The sequence below is a fragment of the Porites lutea genome, chromosome 4, assembly GCF_958299795.1.
Source record: "Porites lutea chromosome 4, jaPorLute2.1, whole genome shotgun sequence".
In the NCBI taxonomy this organism is placed as follows: Eukaryota; Metazoa; Cnidaria; class Anthozoa; order Scleractinia; family Poritidae; genus Porites; species Porites lutea.
In genome coordinates this window covers 24,179,551-24,205,354 of record NC_133204.1, presented here as the reverse complement: position 1 = coordinate 24,205,354, position 25,804 = coordinate 24,179,551, and the positions used below count along the sequence as shown (strand labels likewise).

The 25,804-nt window shown below is 38.1% G+C and overlaps 1 long non-coding RNA gene across 1 annotated transcript; it reads right to left on the bottom strand.

Moving 5' to 3' along the window:
* Positions 1-84: 84 nt before the first annotated feature.
* Positions 85-25,473, bottom strand: LOC140934897 (uncharacterized). Its single transcript, XR_012165135.1, has 3 exons — positions 25,407-25,473; positions 325-388; positions 85-243 (listed from the first exon to the last, which is right to left on the bottom strand). It is a non-coding gene; the product is annotated as an uncharacterized lncRNA (long non-coding RNA).
* Positions 25,474-25,804: the final 331 nt, after the last annotated feature.

Below are 25,804 nucleotides of genomic sequence, written 5' to 3'. Positions count from 1 at the left end.
TTTAGGTTTAGCTTTTATTTACTGATCTTAACTCTTACCATTTTTCTTCGCTCGTAGTTTTCCCAAACATCTGGCAGGTGGGATTCATCATAAGAGATATCACTTTTTGATATGGAGATACTTTCCTGGCTTTTACTAACATTTAGGTTGAGGTTCCTGTTTATTTCAATCTTTCGAAGATCAGTTAGAGACGATAATCGTCGTCCGGGAAATTCTCGCAACATTTTCCGCAAAGGACAATTACTGAAAATACCCAAAAGTGGCAATAAGATGATATGTATTAGTTTTTTTACTTGGCCAAAGGAAATACAAAAGCTGAAATACCTCAAATTTCTTTCATTCTCCGAATGAAAAGGTCGTTCAGTTTCGACAGTATCGTCTTCAGATCCTGCAAAAAAATGGTGGTCTTTCATTGCATGGTTATAGGGGTACCCACAAGGAGTTGAACGGATGTATAAATCGCCCTTATAGATTTACACAAATGGTTCACCGTATTCATGTATGGAATTAGAATATTTAAAACATGAAAGAAAATCACTAACCCATCACTAAATAGCCTGCGAACAGCAGACGCATTTCCGGTCGTCGCTTCTGTCTCTCCGAAAAACCCGAGCGGCAAAACGATTTCCGTGACGTAAAACCTTTTTAGCCAATCACGGTTTAGCTCTTAAAATCAAAGAACTAGCTCACGAGACTTCTCGCAAGATCGTGCGCTGTGGATACGTTTACAAGTCGAAATTGAAAGGACGACGTAGCTTGTGTAGCCGCCCTTTTTTCTCAGAACGACGTGTTTAAGAAAGTTAATTTGCCAGGATTGTGGGACTGATTGATGAAATATGCATTAAGAAGATTCATATTGAAGAAAAAATTAGAGAACATTTTTTATCTATTTGCTTACGGAGTCAATGATTCATCACACCTAGTTCTTTTGATCATATTCGAAACGATAAATGTCCTAATGACAGTAGACGCATCATGCTCTTTGTTGCTTCTGTTCCTTTCTGGTTCCTCGCAGGAAAGTACGCTTTGGAGAACTCTTCGATAGTTTGTCGTTTGCCGCTTTAGATATTTTTTAGTAGATACCCTTTATCTTTGAAAACTAGGACGTGTGGTAATTGATTTCCCACGCGTGGTTGCTTCTTGGTTCGGAAAGAACTTTGATCAGATCGAAAGCATTTTATATTTGTTCACATATTTCTTTAAATACATGTTTTTTTCAAGGTTTTAATTTCCATAGTTTTTTGTAAGATGAGTCGAAGCGACGTAGCTGAAATGTCATCTTGATTATGATCAATTTAGTGCTGTAACTATTTATTTCACGTTGGGTTTGGCCCAGCTTTATAATATTTCAGACCATTGTGTTGTGGCGTTACTAGAATTATTAACGAGCGATTGTCAGAGATTTCTGAATCAGTCAAGGATGTGTCTGTATAATTGATTCACCACCCTTTGTCAGCGCTGGTTAAATTGAAATAAATAAGTCTGAGCTCAATGTCATTAAGCTATGTTACTTTCCTTTCGCTTTAGCGATTATTTTGTTTCTGGCACGTACTACCGTATTTTATAAAGCGAAACCAAAGGCCCAAATTCCATACATAGCTTAAGAAGCAGTTGCTTCGTAAAGAAGTCAGCATTCAACGTCGAAGAGAACCTTGTTATGGTCGTGAAATTCACGTTCCAAAGAGGATTTGGTGACTCTCTCCGAACTCCAAAACACTTCAGCGCGCGAGGTCGCGAGAAGTCACTCGAGCTGTATTCTATCCTTTGATCTGATCGGCCAACATCAAAACAAAAGCTAGGTTTTACGTCACGAAAATCGTTTTGCCGCTCGGGTTTGCAGACGCTATTTTTCGGAGGGAGAGAAGCGACAACCGGAAATACGTCTGCTGTTCGCAGGCTAATCACTAATAGGAGAACTGTCGCTTTCGATTTTTACCCCCCTACATGTATTCATGCGAGTATAAAGACATGTATGAAAATACTTCATGAAACATGTATCTTGTGTCTGTCCCCTAATTGATAATAAAAATTAGCTAATCAGTATGCGAGATATAAGTCGGTGATTTTAAAAATGATGAATGGCACGAAAGATAGATATACGAATATATCTAGATTCACGAATATCACGATAGTGGGGATCTTAATTGCGCCTCGTCAAGGGCTCGGAAGAAGATGCTAAGGTGATTGCGCCACGTAAATTTTTCGGTTGTCAATGATCAGTGCTAAACGGTAACAGCAAATACATCGACGCTCATCGATCCTGCAACTAGACTCGCCGAAAGGTGACTTCACTCGGCTGCCATAAAACCTAGACAAGTTAGTAAATAAACCCCTTCCGGCGACTGGTGTATCGGAGGATAATGCGAAAACTTATAATTAGCCGGAGAATGTTCGAAAAAATTTGAGGAGGATCTCTCAGCCAAGGGCATTATCTTCCGATATACCAGCAAGCCAGAGAGGGCTTTATTTATTTTTTTTTAACCTTCCTATAATATTTTTACATTTCTAACATGTTTGGGGAGAAGGAAAAAAAGGGGTGAGCGCGCTGGTGAGGATACGTCCGAATGATGCAAACAAGCACATGGTTTAGTTGAATTTTTCAATCTGAGGAGCATTTTGGTGTCGTTTGTTCGACCTGAGGAACCGTTTGGTCATGTGTTCAGCCTGAGGAAGATTTTGGACGTGTGTTCGACCTGAGAAAGACTTTGGTCGTGTTTTCAACCTGAGAAAGATTTTGGTCGTGTGTGTTCGAACGGATCAAATCAATCAAATCAAATCAAAACTTTATTTCACTTTGAATTTCAAAAGATAGCATCAACTAATGCTAATATCTCCGAAGGAAAAGCAAAAACAAAATAAATGACAAAGGTAATTAGAATAAAGTAATACTATATATTATGTACAAGTTTAAGATAATGTAGAAACAAGAAAATTATTATATACATTGTGACTACGGTAACTAGTAAAAATTAAAACTAATTACAAAAGGAGCAGCATTTATTATCAAAGCTAATGCTCTTAATTTTTGATTTGAAAGCATGTGATGATTCAGCAGTTCTGAGTACCTCTGGGAGCATATTCCAATATTTGCTGGCAGTGTAGCAAAAGGAGTGTAAACCATATTTGGTCGATTGAACTGTGGGAATACTAAGAGAGTGTTAAACACGCAAATTGTAGGAAGAATTTCTTTCTACCAGCAGCACGTTAATATAACTGGGGGCCAGACCGTGAAAAGACTTATATACAAGAGTTGACGTATCATGTATTCTACGATTGTGCTGGCTAGGCGGATTGATGTTATTTGGAAGTTTTTCATAGATTTTGGTCGTGTACTCGACCTGTAGTCCAGTCTTTCTGTGGAAAAAAGTAGGTTAACCTGGGACTAATTGCAACAGAAGAAATTCCAACTGTTTTAGATATTTCAAAATTCGTCAATCATGAAGTGTTAGTACAACACACACAAAAAAAGATTGGGTGTCTATATACCGATCAAGTTTGTGGCGGAAAATAATCTTCACTACTGCCATCAACTATGAATTAATGATAAGAAATTGATTGTGGCACACCGGAGCTGTTACTCAAGAGTCGCTTCAAAATAGTAGCGTAGCGAAAATCTTCGTATCTTATGGAGTTAAAGACGAAAGAAAGTATTGTTCGTTTTTTCGGGGTGCATTTGTACTGTCTGCAAGTGAACTTATAAAAAACTCAAAGTACGTAGTACATAATCACTTGTAGTTGTTGCTGTCTCAGACTGAATCCATTCTTCATTTCCTGTGGAATATTTGTTATATGATTTCCGCGAAAAATTTCTCAAAACCCCGCAGATTTCATGTTTTGTGCTAAATATTAACACGTGTCTCCGCGATCAGTTTAACATGAGACATCACACAAATTAATAAACTTCACGTAGTAAAACATTTTTTCGCTCTTCTTAAAGCAGCTGAACATTCCTACGATGCATTTCTTCCTCAGTGATTAGACGTAAAAAGCAACACTCATTTTTGGTATTGAGTCTTTAAAATCCACAACTGAAAACCTGCGTAGAAAACGTCAGATTTTTTTCATGGAGAACATTTTTTTGTTGTTGGAAAGTGCAGTATTCAAAGCACCATCGAAATGGCTTCTAACAGGACTGTAAGTTTACGCCAGTTCTTCGATTTCCCGCCATCATATTTAATGCGCCCACGCTATTGTCGTTCAGCGGATGCATGCGTGCGAATACATATTGCCCTCCTGTTCATGTATGGGGAATTCGACCTCTTAGCTCATTCTCTCTTGCCGCCACTGGCGACAGCAGAAGAACACGAACAATTTAAAATTTGAATGAAATTTCTTGTTGTCCGCCGTAAGAGCCAGCATGAACTGTCACAAACGCAGCCATTGATGAATCCCTTTGCGGCACTTTCCTCGACGAAAAACCAAATAAAAAAACCAGTTTTGAAAAACAAAAAACATGACTGCAGTCGCATTTCGTTTTTTGGTGGCAATACAAGAACACAATAATCTTAAAACTTAACTGCATTGTAAAAAGGCATCAGTTGTCAGCAAGTAGACTGTCGGCAAACAAATTTGTAGATGCTGCACAATTTTTCACTCATGAATTCACCTTTAAAAATTTTGACCAAGCAGGGGGGGAAACTAGGTTGTTCTAGGAGTATGACAGAAAGCATGGCCAAGCAAAAAGTAAAGCCTTAGAAATTTATTTCCGAAAATTTTGTAGTAAGTCGAACATAAAATAAAACTTCCGTCTAGACTTTAACTCAAGCAACTGCGTTAGTTGCCCCTGAAGTGGTTACTAATCCAATAATTCTTTATTCATCTCATGGTGAAAATTCCAATTTTAACTTTACATAACTGACAATGTGTGTCGGGTTATAACTTTACAGCATAAGAGAATGAAAAGTGCAACCGGGAACCTAAATAAACTGTTAGGTTTTCTAGTTAGCTCCTAATATCCAACTGAAGTCAGTGTGTGAGCAGGTGAAAAAGAAAAAAAAATGGAATAGATAAATGAAATTATAAATTAAGTTACATTAATGACGAGCACACAAACCCACCCATCCCCACTCACCCGTCAGCCGAAAAGGAATACTCTAAAAATATGATTCTGTTTTACTTGTATTTTCCTTATGTGGGTCTTATATGCACTGCCCCAAGCTAAAAAAGACAAAAAAAAGACGTCACAAGTGTACAGGTTATTATCAATAGCCTTTCTCAGAATGTCGGTAATTTAAGTTATGTACCCAATCCACTTTAAGTGGATAAAATGTGCCACGGTTTTTCGAAAAATCGAAGGTCAACAAATCAGACAAGTAGTTAGTTTAAATGAAAGACGTATTATTGAAGGGTGAGAAACCAAAATTTGGTCATCAAATCTTTTATTTGTTAAAAGTTGTAGCCTGTTATTTAATATCGTGTAGTGTGATATTTTGTATGGCTTCAAACAGTAAAACGTTGCGTTATATCCCTAGTCTTTTTTTTCAATTTAGTTTACTCTAAAATGTTTAAAATGAAATCCCCGGCAGGCTAAGGTCTAAGTTTTACATTTTAGTTAAGTCAGTGGCTCAAGGAGTGAAAAAGTACAGTCGTTCTGCCATGGTATACTTTGGTCTGACGTAACAAACTATTGAGAATATAAAATTACTGATTTGTTTTTATTGTTATTTCTGTAGAAAAGCCGTCAGACTAAACATTATTTTGCTAAATGTGTAGGAAAGAAAGGGTTGTTTACTTGTGTTATGGTTTGGAAACATGAGATCTAATAGAAACGATTATCAAATAAGTTTCGCTAACGGAAGTTACAGAAGGAAGGTAATATTTCATTTCTCTTCCAACTACTCACTTTTAGGATTACAGACCGTCGTAAATAACAATGCATATAACTTATTAAATTGAATTGAATTAATGCTGAAAAAAATTTATGAAATTTCTGGAATTTTTGGGTAGAAAATGAGCAAAAAAAATTTAATTGAAAGTAAAAAAATAATATATACATTATAGCATGTTAGAATTCATACAAGAATTGTAATGAATATTGTAAAGTACATTCACAGAAAAGAGGGTTGAACTAGCAAAAACAGCGTCCGATAAACCAAATCCTGTTTAGTGTAACCTCCGTTACTTTAAATAACATTTTTAAAATGTTCAAAATGCCCGTCTCAAATTCATCTTATATTCCTAAATTGCCTAGAAATACTTCAAGGAAAAATAAACTTCTTAAAACTGTGCAAGAAAACTCCGCGAAACAAGAAACTCAGATAATTCCCTTATGACACTTGACAGAGAGGTGTCTTACCAATGAAACACGTGGGAGGGTTACCTATGAGGGTTACCTATGTCTGCACCAGACATCATAATAGCTTGCGTTGTTTGATTGATGGGACAATCGTGTGACAGTATTTCCTGAAATTTACCTGACGTTTATGCCATGTTTTAGAGACCGGACAAATTCTTGGTAACGGAAGCTACAGTAACAGAGATTAAAATTCTACCTTTTCTGTTACATCTTTAAGTGAAATTAATAACGCGGAAAAACCAAACATACTCCATAATAATCCTCACTAGTTCCTCCGTCACCACAAAAATCGACACGATTCACTTTTCATTTTTTCCTACTGCATTAATGGAAGTTACAGCCTTAACTGTTCACCCTAAATCTTGCTATTCTGAGATTCAATTTCTTTCCACAGGTTTTTGCTCTTCATATTATGCGTTGCGAACCGAAAAAGCAAACTTAAGTAATATTTACCCGAACCATTCTTGATATTTATTTCTAGGCCATCTGTGATCTGCCCTCAGATCAGTAACGGAAGTTTCATAAAAATAGTGGACACCAATTCACTGTAGTTAAAGCAACAAAACTGACCTGCAGAGAGAAATGATTATGTAGGACTAAAGTTTAGGTCCCTCCCCAGACATTGGATTGATTAGTTTCCATAGTATAAGTCGTCAAGCACAAATATTACCTAACCTTCCATACACACCCTCTCTGCGGACAAATTGCATTTTTTGGACACTTTCAGCCTTGATTCCCTCAAAGTTACTGTCTACAGGAACACAAATAGGTACTGTCGCTATTTATTTGGGCATATTTTAAGTATTTTTCAGCAAAATGATTATGGGAAAACCATTTGAGTCCCCATTCCATTTTCTACAGTTATAAATGGGCTCCGCTTTGGGCCCCTGACACTCCGCTAATAACGTGTGAAAAAAGCACTTTTAAAAACTCCGAGAAGAATTTACTACTTGTCCTGTATTTAAGCATTGAACAAAAATTTAAGCCTTAAACGTCAATGACATATAATTAGCAGAGTATTTATCTACCACTATTTTACGTCAAGGTATATATACCCTGCAGTATCTAAATTCAAATCTGTAGAAACGGCGATCTATCGAACCTTTCCACATCAAGCACATATCAAAATTTTTATCATAAGCAACCCAACAATGACGTTCATAGAGTGTTATAAATTTTTCTCAAATTTTCCAAATAAATTTTTACTTGCTTCAGTTCCCTGCAATTTCAGAACTCAAGCTAGGTAGGTAGCATTAAGAAACAAGTGATGTAGTATAACTTTCAGAACAGACAAGAAGAATCTTCGATACTACAAGTTCCAACAAGATGAGCAGACTGCCCTGATAGTCTCGATTCGCATCAGTATGTTAATCCCTCTGTTTATTTACCAAGAATTTAAGGTGGCTCGACCCAGTTATTTTGGAAATAAAACTTCCATCTTTGAATCTCTTATACTTTAACAAATTGATCTTTATTTTAAAACCATTATAACACATGTATTACACTTAATTACACATAGATTAAGCTTTATTATAATATTATATTTTGGGCGATTGGAATAAATATCGTATGACAATGACGTCACAAACGTTTTCTAAATCGAATTTCAGCCCTTATCTGCATTTTCTTTGGAAAAACTTTTCTCTATACGTATACTTTTGGGTGCTTGTCTTCTGCTGCACAATTACAAAATCTGCAAGAAGAATTTTTTAAATATCTTGGCATTTAAAAATTCCTTCAGTGTTCGATAGATCAGCGTACTATGAAATCTCCACATATTGCGTCCATTGAAAACTTCTAAAATTGTCTAACGTGAGCACAAATTTGAGTAAATATTAAAGCGATGTCATAGATTTGGATACTTTTGGCTCTGGGGTTTCCTATAGTCTCGAGTTTACCACAACATCATATTACTGTATGTCACTGTAAATTTAAGTCCAGGCCAGCCAAAAATAAACGGAAGAAGCCAATTAAGATCGCATTGGACTCCGGCTTGTTCTTTCTGGTTGCACTGATTCATCATCTGACATTCCTTGGTATTTTTCTGGAACCTTGTAGAGACGAGAGCTGTTGCGGCGATAGACTCTTCCATCTTCTTTGCGAACATTGTAGAATCGTACCGCTACCTGATCCTCCACTTGAGCCTTAAACCATTTAGACTGACCAGGCAAAGGCAAAACTCGTACCACATCTCCTTTAGCTAATGGTTGCAATTTCTTTAGACCCTCTGTCATAGTAAACAGCTTGCTGGTGTTTCCCACTTTGCAATTTCTGTGCCACGTCAGGGACAACTTTTGGCTGAAGCAGCTGACTAGCCAAGGGTAGTAAAGAGCGAGTCCTTCGCGACAGAAGACGCTCTGCCGCGGAACTATCCATTCCTTCTGATGGTGTGTTTCTAAAATTCAGTAGAGACAGATGTGGATCGTAACCAGAATCTGCAGCTTTCTTTTAGATAGACTTCGCTGTCTTGACACTGTTTTCCGCTTTTCCATTGGACTGAGGGTACCTGGGGGCCGTTTTGATGTGCTCAAACTGAAAATCTTTCGCAAAATTCTGAAATTCACTTCAGTCAAACTACGGCACATTGTCGGTAATGAGACTATCTGGCAGACCATATCTTGCAAAATGAGGCTTCCGCTTAGCAATAACCTCTTTGGAGGTCCTGGACACTAACACGTCCAGTTCAAAAAAGTTAGTATAGCAATTAGTGGTAAAAGGTAAATTACCGTCATGATCTTCAAAGGCTTCCTCATCTGTGTCCCCTGATCCAAAGGCGAGGATGTCATCTGCTATAGCCTTCTGCCCTGGTAGCCCTTCATGTGCCACATCAATTCGCCTCTGAAATTCCTCCAGAGCTGGAGACAATTCAAACGGCATTCGCAGCCAGCGATATCTTCCCCCAAGGTGTTGCAAACGTGCTTGCAAGACTGCTTGGTTCATCCAATTGGATATGCCAGAAACCATTTTTGGCGTCTAATACTGTGAACACGCGAGCCTTTGAAAGCAGAGGAAGAAAATCATCTATCGTGGGCAAGGGATAATGGTTTCTGTGAAGCCCCTGATTAAGAGGCTTCGGGTCAATACAGAGTCTAACTTTACCATTGTTGTTTGTGGTTACTACAACTGCTGAGAAGTGGGAGTATCAACTCTTTGAATCACTCCGATGTTGGACAACCGGTCCAATTCCTGTTTTAGCGGCTGTTTCAGGGCAATTAGCACCCTCCTCCTCGTTGAAAGTTGACCCGCTTGTACAGTCTGGTCAATCTCCAGATGTGAGTTGTCCTTCCAGTTTCCCTTCTCCTGAGAAAACATCTTTGTGCAGGGAGAGGCAATCCTCCTTTGTGAAAAGTCCACTCTCAACAGCATTGCAGTCCATGGCAAGTATATTTTGTTTATTAATAGTCAGCAGTTGTAGGTGCTCACTAACTCTCAAGCTAAGAAGGGGCTTGCATGCGCCAGTAACTATAAGGAAATCGATGTCGTATTTCTTCTTGTTCTTTGGGTTCACCACCTTGAAGCGTTTCTTACCCACAGGTTTAACTTCTGACTTGTTGTACATAACCAGGGTCACTGATGTTTTCTCCATGTCATCCAGTCCGTTCTCTCCATACAGGTTTTTCACTATTTTATCAGCCATAATGTTTACAGTTGATCCATTACCTAGCTGGACCTTTTCTTCTTTTCCATTGACAAGTAGGGTTGCAAACACTCGGTTAGGGTTGCCAGCTGAGGCTACAGTATTGAGCTGTTCCTCAACTGCAATCACTGCTACATACTCTTCATCTTCAGATTCACACTCCTTAGATAAGCCTTTTTTCTTTGATTATTGGCAGCAAACAGCAAAATGATTAGGCTAACCACAGTTCTTGCATGAGTTTGCCCATGCAGGACAGTTTTTTTTTAGCAAAAGGGTGTTGTCTTGCACAAAACCTGCAAACCATTCGTTTACCTGATGAATCACTGATGGGTTTGGCTGGTGGACCAGTCTTGTTTCTCCCAGCCGGAGACTTTTTCTCCTCCTTCACACAGCGAACGTCTTCCTGATTTATAGCTTTAAGCTGTATCGCTGAAGTCTCCGATGATCTGCACATATGTATACATTGACTTATGTTCAGTTTACTTGTCTGAAGGAGTTCCATGCGAACAGAATTATTACTAATTCCAACCACCATTTTATCACGAATAAGTGAGTCTGTGAGCGACCCATAATTACAAGTCTAGGTAGGCTTCCTCAATGCTGTGACATAGGCATCAACTGATTCATTTGTGTCCTGGTCCCTACGGTTAGAAAACAAACCTCTCGTAAGTCTCATTGCATTCCCCAATACAATATTTCTCCATCTTTGTGAGAAGGATCTCTGGATCCTTTCTTTGGTCTTTAGTGTTGAAGTCCATTGCATCGATAACATCCAACGCATCTGGGACTATACAGGTGACCAAAGTTGCGGTCCTTCGTTCCTTGTTCCTGTCCGGATTTTTCGGGTCTTTGAGTTGAGCAGCGATCTCATAGTTCGACCACGCTCGGCTAAGGCGTTGCCACTTCACCGCCAGATTTCCACCGCTTAAGCCTAGCTTTCTCGGCAGAGGTATATTTACAGGCACAGTGATCACAGCGGGTTCAGTACCCGTCAAATTTTGAGGAGTAGTAGGACTTTCTCCCTCACTCGGATTTGGCATATTCAGTTCACCACGAAGACAGCGCGAAGAAATAAACAGTAAGATCACAAATATGACGCCACAACACCCACCAAATCCTCTCCTTCCACGAGTACAAGGGGGCATTTTCGGCACAGTTACTTCTGACACCATGTAACGTAAGTGTGAGACAATGAACTTGACAGAAGCTAAAGAACACAACTCATTTAATCACAGGAAAAAGGCTTCGTCGGCTACATGTGATTACAGAACAGAAAAGCGCGCTATCATCCGGGAACTTTACCTATCCTGAGACCCGAGGGCCTGGAACTTACAACATCGTCACAGTGATTGTGCAAATAAATTGATGTGCGAAATTCAGAGATTCTTTATCTTCCCACAAAATGATTGGAAAAGGCATTAAAACTCATTGTTATTCTTGATCATGAAAAAACATTTTGCTTGTAATTTTTTTTGGCGAGAAGAAATTAATATACCAACGTGGGAAAGATGTTTTTGTTTTAAAAGTTAATACATATCAAATTCACAAATTCACAAATCGGCGCAGCGTTGTGATCGTAGCCAAGCCGAGTGTAATTACACTCGTTGTAAATATTAGCTCAAGTGACCTACAACTGGAAAGTCTTAAATGAGTCCGCATTCCCTGCTCATTTATACCTAAGTTAGTACTATATATTTGGAGACCATTCGGTTAATTCCACAGTCGACCTTTTCGCAAGAAAGAGTGTTTATCGTTGGAGTTGATCGCATCAATCCCACAAAAACTTACAATTTCAACGCGCCAAAATTAGCCTCCTCCGCATCTCACAAAATCACGGCAAAATGCAGCATTCTGTGTCCAAAGACACTGCCTTTTTTAACGGAGAAACAACTCCACGTCATACATTTCTTTGCAGCGACTTGCAATGTTGGCCCCCTGGCGATCCCATAATCCCTTGCGCATAACTGGAAAATCGTTCATTGTAGGCCAGGCGTTCCTAGCAGAGACCGTGGAAACTGGGGATGAGAATAGTGACAGCTTTCATTGTATGCAAATCAGTCTCGTGAAGAGCATGCGGTTTAATTTCGGCGATGACTGAAATGACGCGTGTAAGTTTGGCAATGATGTAATTTTTCCCGAATCGAGGCCTTTGATTTTCGAGTAATTATGCACGACATGCACGCATATTAAAAAGTAAATAACCTGTGTAGGATGAGAAAATATTGTAGCGGGAAAATCTTGTTTTGTGGTGTATTGAGGCGTTACGTTTGCCAGCATCTTGTTATTACTGGTGAGGAACTATACGGTTAAATGGATTCACTTTGTTGTATGTATTTAATTGATAGATTTTCGCAGTTGTTAATTAAGATCAGGAGCCCATCAAATGGAGCCTCCATCTCCCATACATGCCCTTAGAGTCAACCCTTTCCCGAGTAGATTTATAATTAGAACGGTTCCCAGGGGAGAATTCGCGCGTCCACGGTGGGAAGAGCCAATCACAACGACGAAATGACACTGCTATTGTACTTCATCGAACAGCAGGAAATTCGGTGTTGACAGGCCAAACACAATCATAAGCTAGTGAAACGTGACTTTTGCGTTTTCATCGCTCAGAGATTTTCTTTCTAGTGGGTAGCTTATACTGTGGAGAGTCTTACACTCTGACTATGTTAATCTTCATTTTGGTTGCTTGTCTCACAGTTAGAGGCCAAGAAGCTGGTCTGTTACATGCATAATGATTAACTACTACCTGCAGTCAGTAGTTCTGACAGGATTCGTTTTCCTTCGCCAATTTTTTTGAGCGTTTAGGTTCTTATTTCGGCTAAATGATTCAGTATTAATCAAATTTCTAGTTTTTCAAGGCTCTTTTTTTTTCCGAAATGCGTTTAACTGAATAAATACTTCTAGTCCTTGTGGTTGTTTTGTCCGTCAGCTAGTGTGATGATTCCCTGCTATGTTTTGTAACGCCGGGCCCAGCCATTGTTTTCTCGCAAAAAAGTGATCCACAGATGCGAATTCGGCGGAAAGAATTAAGCCTAAACTTCTGCATTAACTGCTGAGAATTGTCCTGTTAGTCAGTCATAATTCTTTTGGCGCAGATACAATGCATTTTGTTTTTCTTGAGATAAGTCGGTCTTTAGACTGGAGCGCGATGTCACAAATTCCTCCGTTAGCAAATTATTCACGGTCGAGCAACTGTTGTCCTCTGTTCAACTTTTCAAGTGCCAGTTTTATCGGGCAACTCTCATGGTGATACAAGTCAGTTGTAAAGGAAGACTGCAATTTCTCGAATTTCGGAATTGAACGGCATTCCTCGTTAGTTGCTACTTAGGTCATCGCTTTTGCATGCGGTGCTTAACTGGCGAAATCCACTCCACGGTGATGACAAAAATCAAATGATCCTGGCACTTTTTCGGCGCTGATCATCGAAAAGTTCCAAATCGTCCACAGAACGTTTAATCATCGACTCTTTTCAAGGTGCATGCTTAAATGTGGGATGTAAAACGGCAAAAAAAAAAACACTCGCAAAGATAACCTTTCCGTGACCCTCAGTTCGCTACCTTTGTCCCATCGCTTCATGCTCAGTCTCAGTCGGGTAATTCATTAACTTTTATGTCATGATACCCAGATCCCAGCAGCTGTAAAATTGTAAAAATGGACGTATAGTAAAAAAGGAAAACGGTCGAAGGACGGGCTTCTGAGTTCGACTTCATCCAACTTCATTTTTTCCACGGTGACATACGAGCTCGAGACTCACGGAAATATGACACTTTTCGCGGGAAACAAGCCGTTCTATTTATAAATCTACTCGGGAAAGGGTTGACTCAAGAAATTAATGGAGATGGAGGCTCCATTTGATGGGCTCCTGTTAAGATGTGAAGTCGTGTTGCACTTTATAAACACTTGAGACATCAAGTATTAACTACTGGAAGCAACTTCAACTACTTGTCTAAGTGTTATTTTCCCCTGTTTTCTCCTGTTTCTCTATGTTTTCCCCTGTTTTCTCCTGTTTTCCTATGTTTTTCCCTGTTTTCCTATGTTTTCCTCTGTTTTCCTATGTTTTTCGCCGTTTTCCAATGTTTCCCCTGGTTTCTCCTGTTTTCCCCTGTTTTCCCCCGTTTTCTCCTGTTTTCCTAGTTTTTCTCCTGGTTTCCTATGTTTTCCCCTGTTTTCCTATGTTTCCCCTGTTTTCCTATGTTTTCCACTGTTTTCCTATGCTTTCCCCTCTTTTGCTATGTTTTCTCCTGTTTTCGTATATTTCCCCTGTTTTTCTATGTTTCCATTGTTTCCTATGTTTTTCCCTGTTTTCCTATGTTTCCCCCGTGTTTTTCTGTGTTTTCCTCTGGTTTCCCTGTTTTCCTATTTTTCCCCCGTTTTCATTTGTTTTTCCCTGTTTTCCTATTTTTTCTTCTGTACAAACAAGTGAAGGTAAAAATCACGCCCTCTCAGTAAAGTTTTATACGAGGAATCTCTGTTTACATACCAATTTTTGCAGAAAATGTACCCCTCATTGACATATGGTACGCCTTCCATACTAGTTAGTTTAGAAGTTTGCATCTCTTTTAACCTGTAAATGCATTGTCTTTAAACTGAGAATGAATCTAAAAACCAGAACGTTTTCTTGATTTTCTCATAGCCATAAATTGCATAAGTTAGCCCTTTTGGGCCTTTGTAAAGACCAAGATGAATTCCCAACCTTTTCATATTTCTGAAGCCTGAAAATGTACCCCTTTTGGACGTAGTACTCCCCTACCCCCTCTCGGGATCTAGACAGAATAACAGTACCAGAGCAACAAATAATATTGGTCAAAGAAATTAACTTTAAAGCCATGTCGACAAGTGATCGTTCCTCCAGATAGAGCCTTTCCTTTCCCTGCTTCATTTTTTTTTAATCTTCTTCTATCAAACAAGGGAGAAAAAGAAAAGGAGAGAAGAATTAAGGAGAATCATATCGCACAGTGAAATAGACCTCTTTAGCATTATAATAGTCTACGTAGAATATAACTTTAAGCAATAGTGGTGAATAGTGCGAGAGTAGTACGAGAGTATTCAGGAAATAAGCTCAACTGAACTGGTAAACAGAACACTGAGATAAGCTAATTGCGTAATCACCTTAAGTGCATCATGCATTGAATCATTATTAAGGTGAATTATTACATGGAACGATTCGTTGATTGATCTATGGATATTGGGCAATTTGCATATTTTTGCCGTTAAAGCAGCCCCTAGCTCGGCTGTCAGATGCCAAAAATCAAGCAACATGGGAAATAGAAATTTTTTCTCCTTGATATAGGAAATAACTAAAAAGCGTGAATGTATGGTAGCCTGTGTATAAGTAAAACTAAAAGAAAGGCTCTGGAAGAGAGCAAGGGAAGGGGGCACAATCCCTTATTTAGCCTAAGTGTCTGGGTGATGAGCGGTATACAATTTTGGTTCTTACATAATTTTCCAAACAACTCATTGTAATTATCTTTTTTTCAAATTAATTCTGTATGATAAACGAGATAAATCAGGATCGTTAAATGAGCTCTGGTTAGCGAAATGAACGATTTTGTCATGGTTTGAAGGCCTCGCTAACACACCTCTACCCAAACTTTCACTTGAGTGCCGCTCCACCCCCCTCCCCTTCGCCCCCCAGAGTGGGACGTAAATGATGCGGATGTACGGGATGTATATTTCAACTTGCGGTTTTGTTTTAAACAGTTTTAAAGAAATTTTTGTTATTTTGTCTTTTTCTCCAAATGCAATCGGCTCAAGCGAAAAGCCGGGAGCCCGTTGACAAACTAAAATGCCCAAAAACGTTAGTAATAGCTCGACGCGTGGAAGAATACGATGTGGTTTTGTGACCCTACTAGGATTTTTGATTGTTGCAATCTCATTGCTGTTGACAGAGCCTGCAAAAGTATCGGGGGATTATCATACCCCCCACGCAGGTTCAAACAAGGTTCAAGAAGACTGTATCTTTCAATGCAACGAAGATATTTAATCCAGTAAAACAATCTGTCACAAGCTATTACAGCGTACAATTCTCACTCCTTCCAAACAAGAACTACTCTTCTGAGTATGCAGGGCTTTTTCTACTGCAAATGCGCAAGAAAATATTTTCAAATGACTCGCATGCAAAGTTTATTCCCAATTGTAATGTACCTCCTGCAATTAAGTTAATAATGCAAAAACGTATGTTCCTTCGTTTTTATTATTGAGAAATCCTATGTCACGAAGTCTCTCCTTTGCTCCTCAAGTCAATTTCTGTTAATAAACATTTAATCAAGAAATAATTAAGTTGGTTTTCCGGTAAACATTTCTTGTTTTCTAATTTACATGCTACTGAAACCGAAAGTGTTCACAATATATGATTACATCATTAACTTGTTGACCAATGAAAGCAGTACGTTTGGTCAATAGATGCGAATCACACCAGCCAGGGGATATTGCGGTCTCGCTAATTACAAATCGCCTTTTAACAGACGTGTCATGGACAAAATCAGAACGAAAAAAGGACAAACCAGTCAAGAAACAAAGAAAAAAAGGGAGGTTAATTGTGAAAAAAACGGTGAAAACAGGGGGAATCATAGAAAAAAAAGGGGAAAACATAGGAAAACAGAGAAAAACATAGCAAAACATAAGAAAACAGGGAGAATCATTGGGAAACAGGAGAAAACAGGGGAAAACATAGGAAAACAGAGAAAAACATAGGAAAAAAGGGGAAAACATGGGAAAGCAGGGGAAAACAGAAAAAAAAGGAGAAAACAGTGAAAAACATAGAAAAACAAAGGAAACCAGGAGAAAACATAGGAAAACATATGAAAATCAAGAAAAACAGACAATAACATGTTTAAACAGTAAGATATATTCGGGACATAGTATGGAGTCTTACATGAGATACTGACCTTCAAAAGGCAGACGGTACGCAATGATATAGCCTGTGTACAGACCCCCCCCCCCCCCACCCCCCCTTCCCTCAGGTGTCGTCCACCAAACTGAAAACATTAAATTGGAAAAGCTTTCGACTTTTGCTTCCCTGAGAGACTTTATAATTCGCAACTGCTTTCTCACAGGAGCTGAAACAGCCGTTTGGGAGTTTTTATACCAACCGGATTGACACGAATACAGAAAATGGGCTGGACGCATAAAGGAGAACATAGCTGATTTCCAATTTCAAAAAAAAAATTTCTCCACCGATGTAGGTTTTCTACGTTTGAACACATCAAATGTTGTCGAGAATTATACATCACTTCTCCCTTAACTTCTCATTGCAAAATTTCGACACTGCCGCCCTCTCTCTTGGCGTGTTACTTTACACTCTCCCCCTCCCTCCCGTCAAGCCCCTCTCCTGATTATTATTGCATAGTCCTAAAGTTGACTAATCGCGTTACGTCTGGCAACCCCTAAACATTTTAAACACAAGTCAATTGCTTTGAATGACATACCTACGGCCAGAAATATATAAATGTTTACTACCGACCCTTCGGTTCATTTGTTTCTCATATGGCAAATACTTAAACGTTTCAGTAATATGTTATGCAAGAAAAGAGAACAATCTATATCATACTCACATAAGAGAATTATGACTATTGGAAGGCGTGCACCGCCGACAACCCGATCCTTTCAAAGTACACCAGTACTATTCGCTGGAGAGTCATACTCATTTTTGATTAGTGATAAGAACAAAATCTACGTGTTCAGTAACATCGTAACAAACAGTAAAATCAAGCGCAAGCCCTCATCTTACTGCCGCAACCGCTGGGCGCAACAATTTGAAATGGGCAAAGGGTGGTTTGTTTCTTATCACGTGCTTTTGTTACATCACCGCAGCTCGCGAAATCGTGGTTTCAGTTGCGCGTGACATCTCGGAAATAATATGCCATGGATTTGCAGAATAATTGCCCCTGCAGGGGTTTCATCCAGAAGGCGAAAATCCCGAGGAGGCATTCTAGTAACTCACGCATATATTAAGGAAAGTACTTATAGTTGTCTTTTTTAGTTGAAATAAACAGTCATTCAGTCAATAAAGAAAAAATCTTGATTTGCTTGAACAGGGGCCGCGAGGAATCGGTAGGTAATAATGACGTTTCTATTGTTTGCGCCCGCAAGTACGAAATGGTTAGGATGACGTAAAGACAGAAAATCCCGAAGGGACCGCTTAGGTAGATTTTGTGACATTTACTGTGCAGTCATACTTCGATACTCTTTTGTGTAACGTGTTATCAGAGACGTTCTGTGGCGGCATTGTGGGCTTTTCGTGTATATGGCATTTAGCCATGGAGTACTTGTGTTTTGAAAGTTATGGACCAAAAGACACTCGTTAAGCGCAAATTAAGTTATAAGGTGCGTATAGCTGTGTATATATAAACACTTGGATAGTTAGCCTGTTCCAGGCGTTTAGATAGAGCAATTTTACTCGTCTTCAGCCGCTAAAAACTCTTCGGCAGCGTTGCGTAACAAGTTCCTGCAATAATCCTGAAAGATCTTCCTCCTCGTCAACTTCATTATTGTTCAACCCAGTTCTTTTGAAACACTTGACAATTGTTTCTCTTTAGACATCATTTCATGCCTGTCTTCCCCACTCTATAGACATCAACAAGTTGACAGATTTCACAATGTCACTGGCACTGTTTGATCGATCTACTTTACTACAAACATGACGCAACAACCTTTTCTTGTAACTGCACTTCCAACTAGCGATTATGTCACTGTAGTAAAATGACATCAAGGTAGAAAATGTTCCATCATGGTAGTAAATGCGGTCAAAGTAGAAAATGTTCCATCCCGGTGGTAAAATGACATCAAACTAGAAAATGTCCCATCACGGTAGTAAATGACATCAAGCTAGAAAATGTCGCTCGCACTGTTTGATCCATCTACTTTACTACAAGCATGATGCAACGATGCAACAACCTTTTCTTGTAACTGCACTTCCAACTTGTGATGATACCACAGTAGTAAAATGACATTAAAGTAAAAAATATTCCATCGCGGTAGTAAAATGCGGTCAAAGTAGAAAATGTTCCATGACGGTAGTAAAATGATATTAATGTAGAAAATGTTCCAGCACAGTCGGTTAAAATGATATCAAAGTACAAAATGTTCCATAACGGTAGCAAAATGATATCAAGGTGAAAAATAACAATGGTAAGTAGATTTTATCACAAGAACAGTTCAAAGGACATGTTACGCCACGTCAAACATCACGTCAACCAATAATTTTGAAACAAACGGCGCGCTAGATGAAGGCTTAAAAATTAACTTTGGGTAATTGTCACTTTGTCTCTTATCAAGTATACTAGCAGATCCGTTAGATCGAAGAAAGGTGTTCAGTTTATAAGCCTCAGCGAAACACGAATCCCCTATAATATTTTTTTTCCAGCAAAGTGTTGATTCGGTACGTTTTGGTTGAAAAAATCACGGTTCCTTAATTCCTTTTTTACCACCGAGTCGGCCGGTTGCACTGAAAACAGCCAGTTTAAACTATATTTGAAACAGATTTTTATTTCAAATACCTTTTAAATCGGGATAGTTGGTATTTTGCTCTAAAATACTGTGAAAATAGCATGTTATTCGTTATTCTTTTTAAATCACACTTTAACTATGGTATTTGAAAGGTAGTTGAGTACTCGTCAGTACTCTTGTTTTGAAAATATGGTTTAAGTATCTGTTTCAAATGTAGTTTTGAAACAAGATATGTTTCAAATACAGGTAAAACCTGATAAAAATTATTGCCCCCGTAGGGATTTCGCCCACAAGGCGAAATCTTGAGGAGGCACTCTAGTAACTCGCGCGTGTATTAAGGAAAGTACTTACAGTTGAAATATACAGTGATACAGTCAATATAGAAAAAATCTCGATTTGCTTGAACAGGGGCCGCGAGGAATCGGTAGGTAATGATGACTGTAGCTAATGATGATGGTTACGATGACGTAAAACACAAAAAATCCCGAAGGAACAGCTTACAATAGGTAGATTTTGTGACATTAATTGTGCAGTCATACTTCGATACTCTTTTGCGTTACTGTTTATTTATTGTTTATTGTTTTGTTTGCCAAAAATTGTACAAATCAAATAAAATATAATTACTTAAACTCTCATGGCGAGGAAGCCCAAGAGAAGCCACCGGGCTTATAAGGAATGGGCTCTCTCAGTTAGATAATTAGAACAAAATATTATCATAATTACACATGGGAAAATCAATGGCAGAGCTACAGTAAATCTTAAAATAAGTATATTAGATAGTCGTACTAATCACAGTTCTAGGCTAAAAAAAGCGAAATGACAAAAAGAAAAAAAAACAAAAAGAAAATAAAAGAGCAAAGGAAGAAAAAAAATACATATATATATATATATAAATTACTATTTATGATAAGAGGAATGCTTTCAGCTTACAGCAAAAGGAAGTGGTACTTGTTGCATTTCGAATTTCAAAACTAAGAGAGTTAAAAAATTTAGGACCTTGGAAACTGATAGAGAACTTTCTTATATTAGTCCTGCATTGTGGTAAATAAAAAGGCTCCGAACTTCTAGTGCCATAAGAATGCACCTGGCGTGTCACCAAAAACATGTTATTGAAGTTATAAGGAAGGAAGCCAGATCTGTATTGATACATAAATTTTCCTATTTGAAGTTTGTAGATACTCTCAAGATTCAGAATTTTTAAATTTTTAAATAAGAGGTCAGTGTGAGCATCGAAAGCACTCCTCGACATTATTCTTACGACCCGTTTTTGAAGTGTGATTAATCTTCTGAGGTTTGATGGGTAGGTCGATGCCCAGACGCTCACGCAGTAGAATAAGTATGGGTAGATAAGGCTAAAATAAACCATGCGTAAGGAGGAATTATTAAGGCAAAAAATTGATTTATAAATTATACCTATGGCTTTAGACACTTTCCGGGCAACATTATGTATATGTGATTTCCATGTTAAATGTTCATCCAAAATTACACCAAGAAAAGTAGCTTCCTTAATAACACGAGCAATCGAATAATTACTAATATTAAAAGCTGGATCAAGTGTTTGCCTGTTTTGTCTCGGTCTGAATATGATAAAATTAGATTTCTTAACATTAATAGATAGCTTATTTGTATAAAACCAACACGTTATCTTTTTCAATTCTAAATTTACAACTTCCATAGGATAGGAAGCATCAGTATGCGAATAGAAGATATTAGTGTCATCAGCAAATAGTATCAGCTCTAAGACCTTTGACACATTACATAGATCATTTATATATACTAAGAATAACAGGGGACCTAAGATAGATTCCTGAGGGACTCCGCAAGTGATATCTAATGATGAAGAGTTGTAACCATTATATTGCACGAATTGTTTTCGACAAGATAGATAACTTTTAAACCATTGTAAAGCAATACCACGTACTCCATAATGTTCTAATTTGTCGAGCAAAATTTCATGATTTACTGTATCAAAGGCCTTAGATAAGTCAATGAATAGGCCTAAAGTTACCCTTTTATTATCAAGTGCATTTGAGATCTTGACATGCAATCGGATTAAAGCATGTGCAGTAGAATAATTTTTTCTGAATCCATACTGATTCCGGGAAAGAATATCATATTTATTTAAAAAATTAATGAGGCGATTGTAGACGATTCTCTCTAGGAATTTAGAGAAAACTGGTAACACTGATACGGGTCTGTAAAAAACAATGGAATAACTCATGCAATTTTCATCTCTTGGGGTACAACTCCAGAATTAAGAGACAAGTTAATTATATACGTCAATGGTGCGCAGATTAAGTTAAAAGACTCTTTAACAACATTCACTGAAATACTATCATATCCTGGAGCAGTACCGGATCGAAAGCTGCTACAAATCTCGGTGACTTCTTGTTCTGATGCCGATTGAAGAAAAAATGAATTAATAAAGCCTTCATTCAGAAAAGAACGATGAGATTTGTCAGACGCCGGAATTGATTTAGCTAAGTTAGGTCCAATATTCGTAAAATACTCGCAAAAACGGCTTGCTATATGAGTAGGATTAAATATTTCTTCTTCATTAGATTTGAAGATGGAAGGCAACTTACACTTAATTTTCTTCTTGTTAATAAGATCGTTAAGTAATTTCCAAGTTGGTTTTGCATTTGATTTATATTCATCTAACTTTTTATTGTAGTAAAGACGTTTAGCAACGCGAAGGGAATGTGTCAATTTGTTTTTATAACTCTTGTAAAGTTTCTCACGATATGGAGTTGGGTTAGCAAGGAAACGCTTGTATAATAAATTCTTTTTTCTAACCGATTTAGGAAGACATTTAGTTATCCATGGTTTGCTCAAAGTAACATTCTTTACTTCCACTTTTTTGAGAGGAAAGCTCTTATTGTAAATGGTAGTGTATTTATCAAGAAAACACCGATAAGCGCAATCAGTATCTTTACATTCAGATAATTCATCCGAATGAACGTTTGCAAGCCTATCTTTAAACTTAGCGACATTATTTCCACTTTTGTCACGAAAAGGAAGCCAACAAGTTTTATTTAAGTTCTTGTTTTGATCAAGAAGTAGTGTGAAAATCGAAAGATGATCAGATATATCACAAAACATCAGCCCGCTAACAGATAAGTTGTTTAAATTATTCGAGAAAATATTATCAATTAGCGTAGCCGTGTTAGAAGTTATTCTTGTCGGACTTGTGATCAGTTGTGTCGTGACAATGGTGGTTGATTAAGTCTAGATTCCAGTCACCTAAAACATAGCAAATCTTGTTTTCCTTAGAGATACTTGCAAGCAACGAATCCAGGCTATTCATAAAATCTCGCAAATTTTGATTTGGTGGCCTGTAAACCACGCCTATTATCAGCGACATTCTGTGGAGCAGTTGTTAAGACACTCGTTAAGCGCAGATGAAGTTATAAGGTGCGTAGAACAGTGTATATTTTAACACTAAGTGAGTTTGCCAGACACGAGTTCACAAATCTTTGATTGGAAACCTTGCCAGACACTCTTTCTCTTTCTTTGACCGGAATAAGACACGGCGCGAAACAAGCAAGACGAGTGAATGATTCAACGGCTAGCTTATCACTAACAGAACGATGGACGATTGCAGAAATTCGCCGACAATCAAATTCTGTGCTGACTTATTCCCTGCTCACAGATGTCCTTCCGCTATAAAGTTTAAAATAAGACAAGAATGCACGAGCGTGAATTTATCAAACGTCCTTTTAATTTCTAAGGCTTACTTTCCGGCAAATAAAATGAACTAAATATAAAAGTGAAATACAAATAGCGAAAAATTAAACTTCGAATTAAATCTTTTCTTATGGTTTAGAATAGCCTGAATTTCATCCGATTACTTCGAGTCGTTATTACTCCCTCAGTAACGTCTGAATCGACCGGCCGTTAATGCCGTCCAGTGACGTCACTACTCCTTGACCTTTGCTTTAATTCATGCAAAAAGTAAAACACGATTTTCAAGTGGCAACCAGAGAAATATCGTTTGGAAATGTCTGCATGACACAGAATTGCTTTATTTTTTTCGATCGTAATTCATGTTTAACGTTCAAACTACCAACTGCATGCAGTACAACTCTGAACCGGTTGTACTGAATTCTATAATCAAACTCGGTCGCAATCACGCAATGAAATAAACACAAACACGAAACACTTAGTCAAAAACACAATGATTTACTTTATAATTGAAAAGAAGCTATCTGGTCCTTAGCGAAGAAAAAAAACAAGGAAACAAGAAAGAAAAGCTAACAGAATCATTGCACTTGACGGTGAAAATAGCAAGAAGATTATAACATTGATCTCAGAAAACTTCGCGTAAACAAAATCACCGGCCGCCGAAACCACAAAGCGGCTCTAAATGAAAAACCTACCGACTCTCCTCAATGATTCTTCATTCGCAGTTCAATTTAGCATTTCAGTTTCGTAGGCAAGGGCAATTTTGCTGTTTAAGATAAAGATTAAGCTTATCGAAATGTTTGAACTACACGAAAGAATGCCAGGGATGCGATCCGCTGAAAATCAAGCGACAATCCCGCTAAAATTTTTCATAATTATACATAATTATGCGAATGTTTAGACAATCAACCAATCAAAATCACTACCCGGTTTTCGGGTAGTGAGTGACGTCACTGGACGGCATTAACGGCCCGTCGATTCAGACGTTGTTGAGAGGAGAAAACGACTCGAAGCAATCGGATGAATTTCAGGCTAGGTTTAGAACAAACTATTCTCGAAACTGAGAATGTTTTGATGAAAGCTGTGTAAATCGAACCGAAACTGTGCATGGAAACTTGCGTTTATTTCCTGTATTTATCTCACCTATTGTGTGGACTAGGTGTGAACATCTTCATTATGAATCGGCATATTTCAAACAGCTACACAACGGGCAAGAATACTATTAACCGACAATATACAGAGCGGGGGCAGCTGTAGTGTCAACTATTACTAGGATAAATAGTATTCAAATAGATGTCGAGTACATTTTAAACTCCTATATCTATTTTGCTTTTATTCGTAAAAAAAAATAAAGATACCCCAAACAGAGGTAAAAATAGTTTTTAAATCATTTAAATGCATTTTAACTACATTTCAAACAGTTTCAAAATACAGTTGGATTAGTAAGGGTTCTTTTTCTGTCTTGATACACACAAACCAACGTTGTGACCCCTCCGTCCCTACATACACATAGCAACAGAGCGGGAAAGTCAGTTGACGACTGCGCTCGCAATTTAAACAACTGGCTTGACCAATGGCAGAGCGACGAATTTGGCACAGGAAGTCTAGTTTAGTCCTTTCCGCGGGCATTTCCGTCGTCAAATGACGTTCCTGTTCTGTTGCTAAATCAGCCTATTGGATACAAGCCGAAACATATATAGGTTTATATGCTTCTAATAAAAGCCTTAAAAAACCACGAGATGCGTTCCTTCTAACTTGTCCTGGAGCGAAAATCCACTAAAAATGATGTCCTAATTCGGTTTACTGTCGACCAAAAACGCGTGGCGATAATCGTTGAAGGAAGTTGAATCACGTAAAAGGTCTCTGTCTCTAGTTGCATGTTACAAGATCGTTTGACATAAACAAACTAAACCTTAACAATCTCAGTTCTCAATTTATGAAGTCGGTGCTATAACGTTGCTATGTTGAATGGTATAAAATTGCCAATTTGCGCGTGCATATTTCAGTCAGTCTTATGCTCTTTATAGAACACGAGCCCACTAAAAGGCCAAGAGCGCGCGCTTAACTTAGCTGCTGTTGTTTTATACTACGACACCCTAAAGACTGATGAATTTGCTCATTTACCCTTGTGAATGATAGTAAATAAAAGACATTGTTCAATTCAGTGGTTCCTATGTTTTACTTGGAAGCTTAACTTTGAAGAATCGTTTACCTTTTCTTCACAACACTTACAAATGAGCGTCGTTAAAAGTATACGAAGTATCTTCTTTCGTGGCAGGTGCCAAAAGAGTTTTGAATGTTGAATCACAATCGCCGAATTAACAAAAAAAGTAATCGTACCTTGATTAACAGAAGCACATCTATTCAATCCACTCACTTCGTATATGCAGTTTTCCTTCCATCCGCCTGCTATTGTATCTATAATGAAGATTGCTGACGTAACAGAAAGTAATTAATATGAGAGGAAATAATTAAGGCGCGTTCGATGGGTGCCCTTGCCACAAATTAGGCAAATAAGGCTGTCAAGATGATTTTGAGCCAACATTCGTCCAGAATTCTCCTGCATCTTTTTCTTCTTGTCAATAAAAAGTGGGCGAAGGCCCCAAACAACTGATAGTCCTTCCTTTCTTTAATCTTTGAGTACTAATCCTAAACCTAACCCTAACCCAGTCCATAAATAGTCGAAAAAAATCTGGTTATTTTGACCTCAGAGCGCATGCTCTTCTATCCAACCAAAA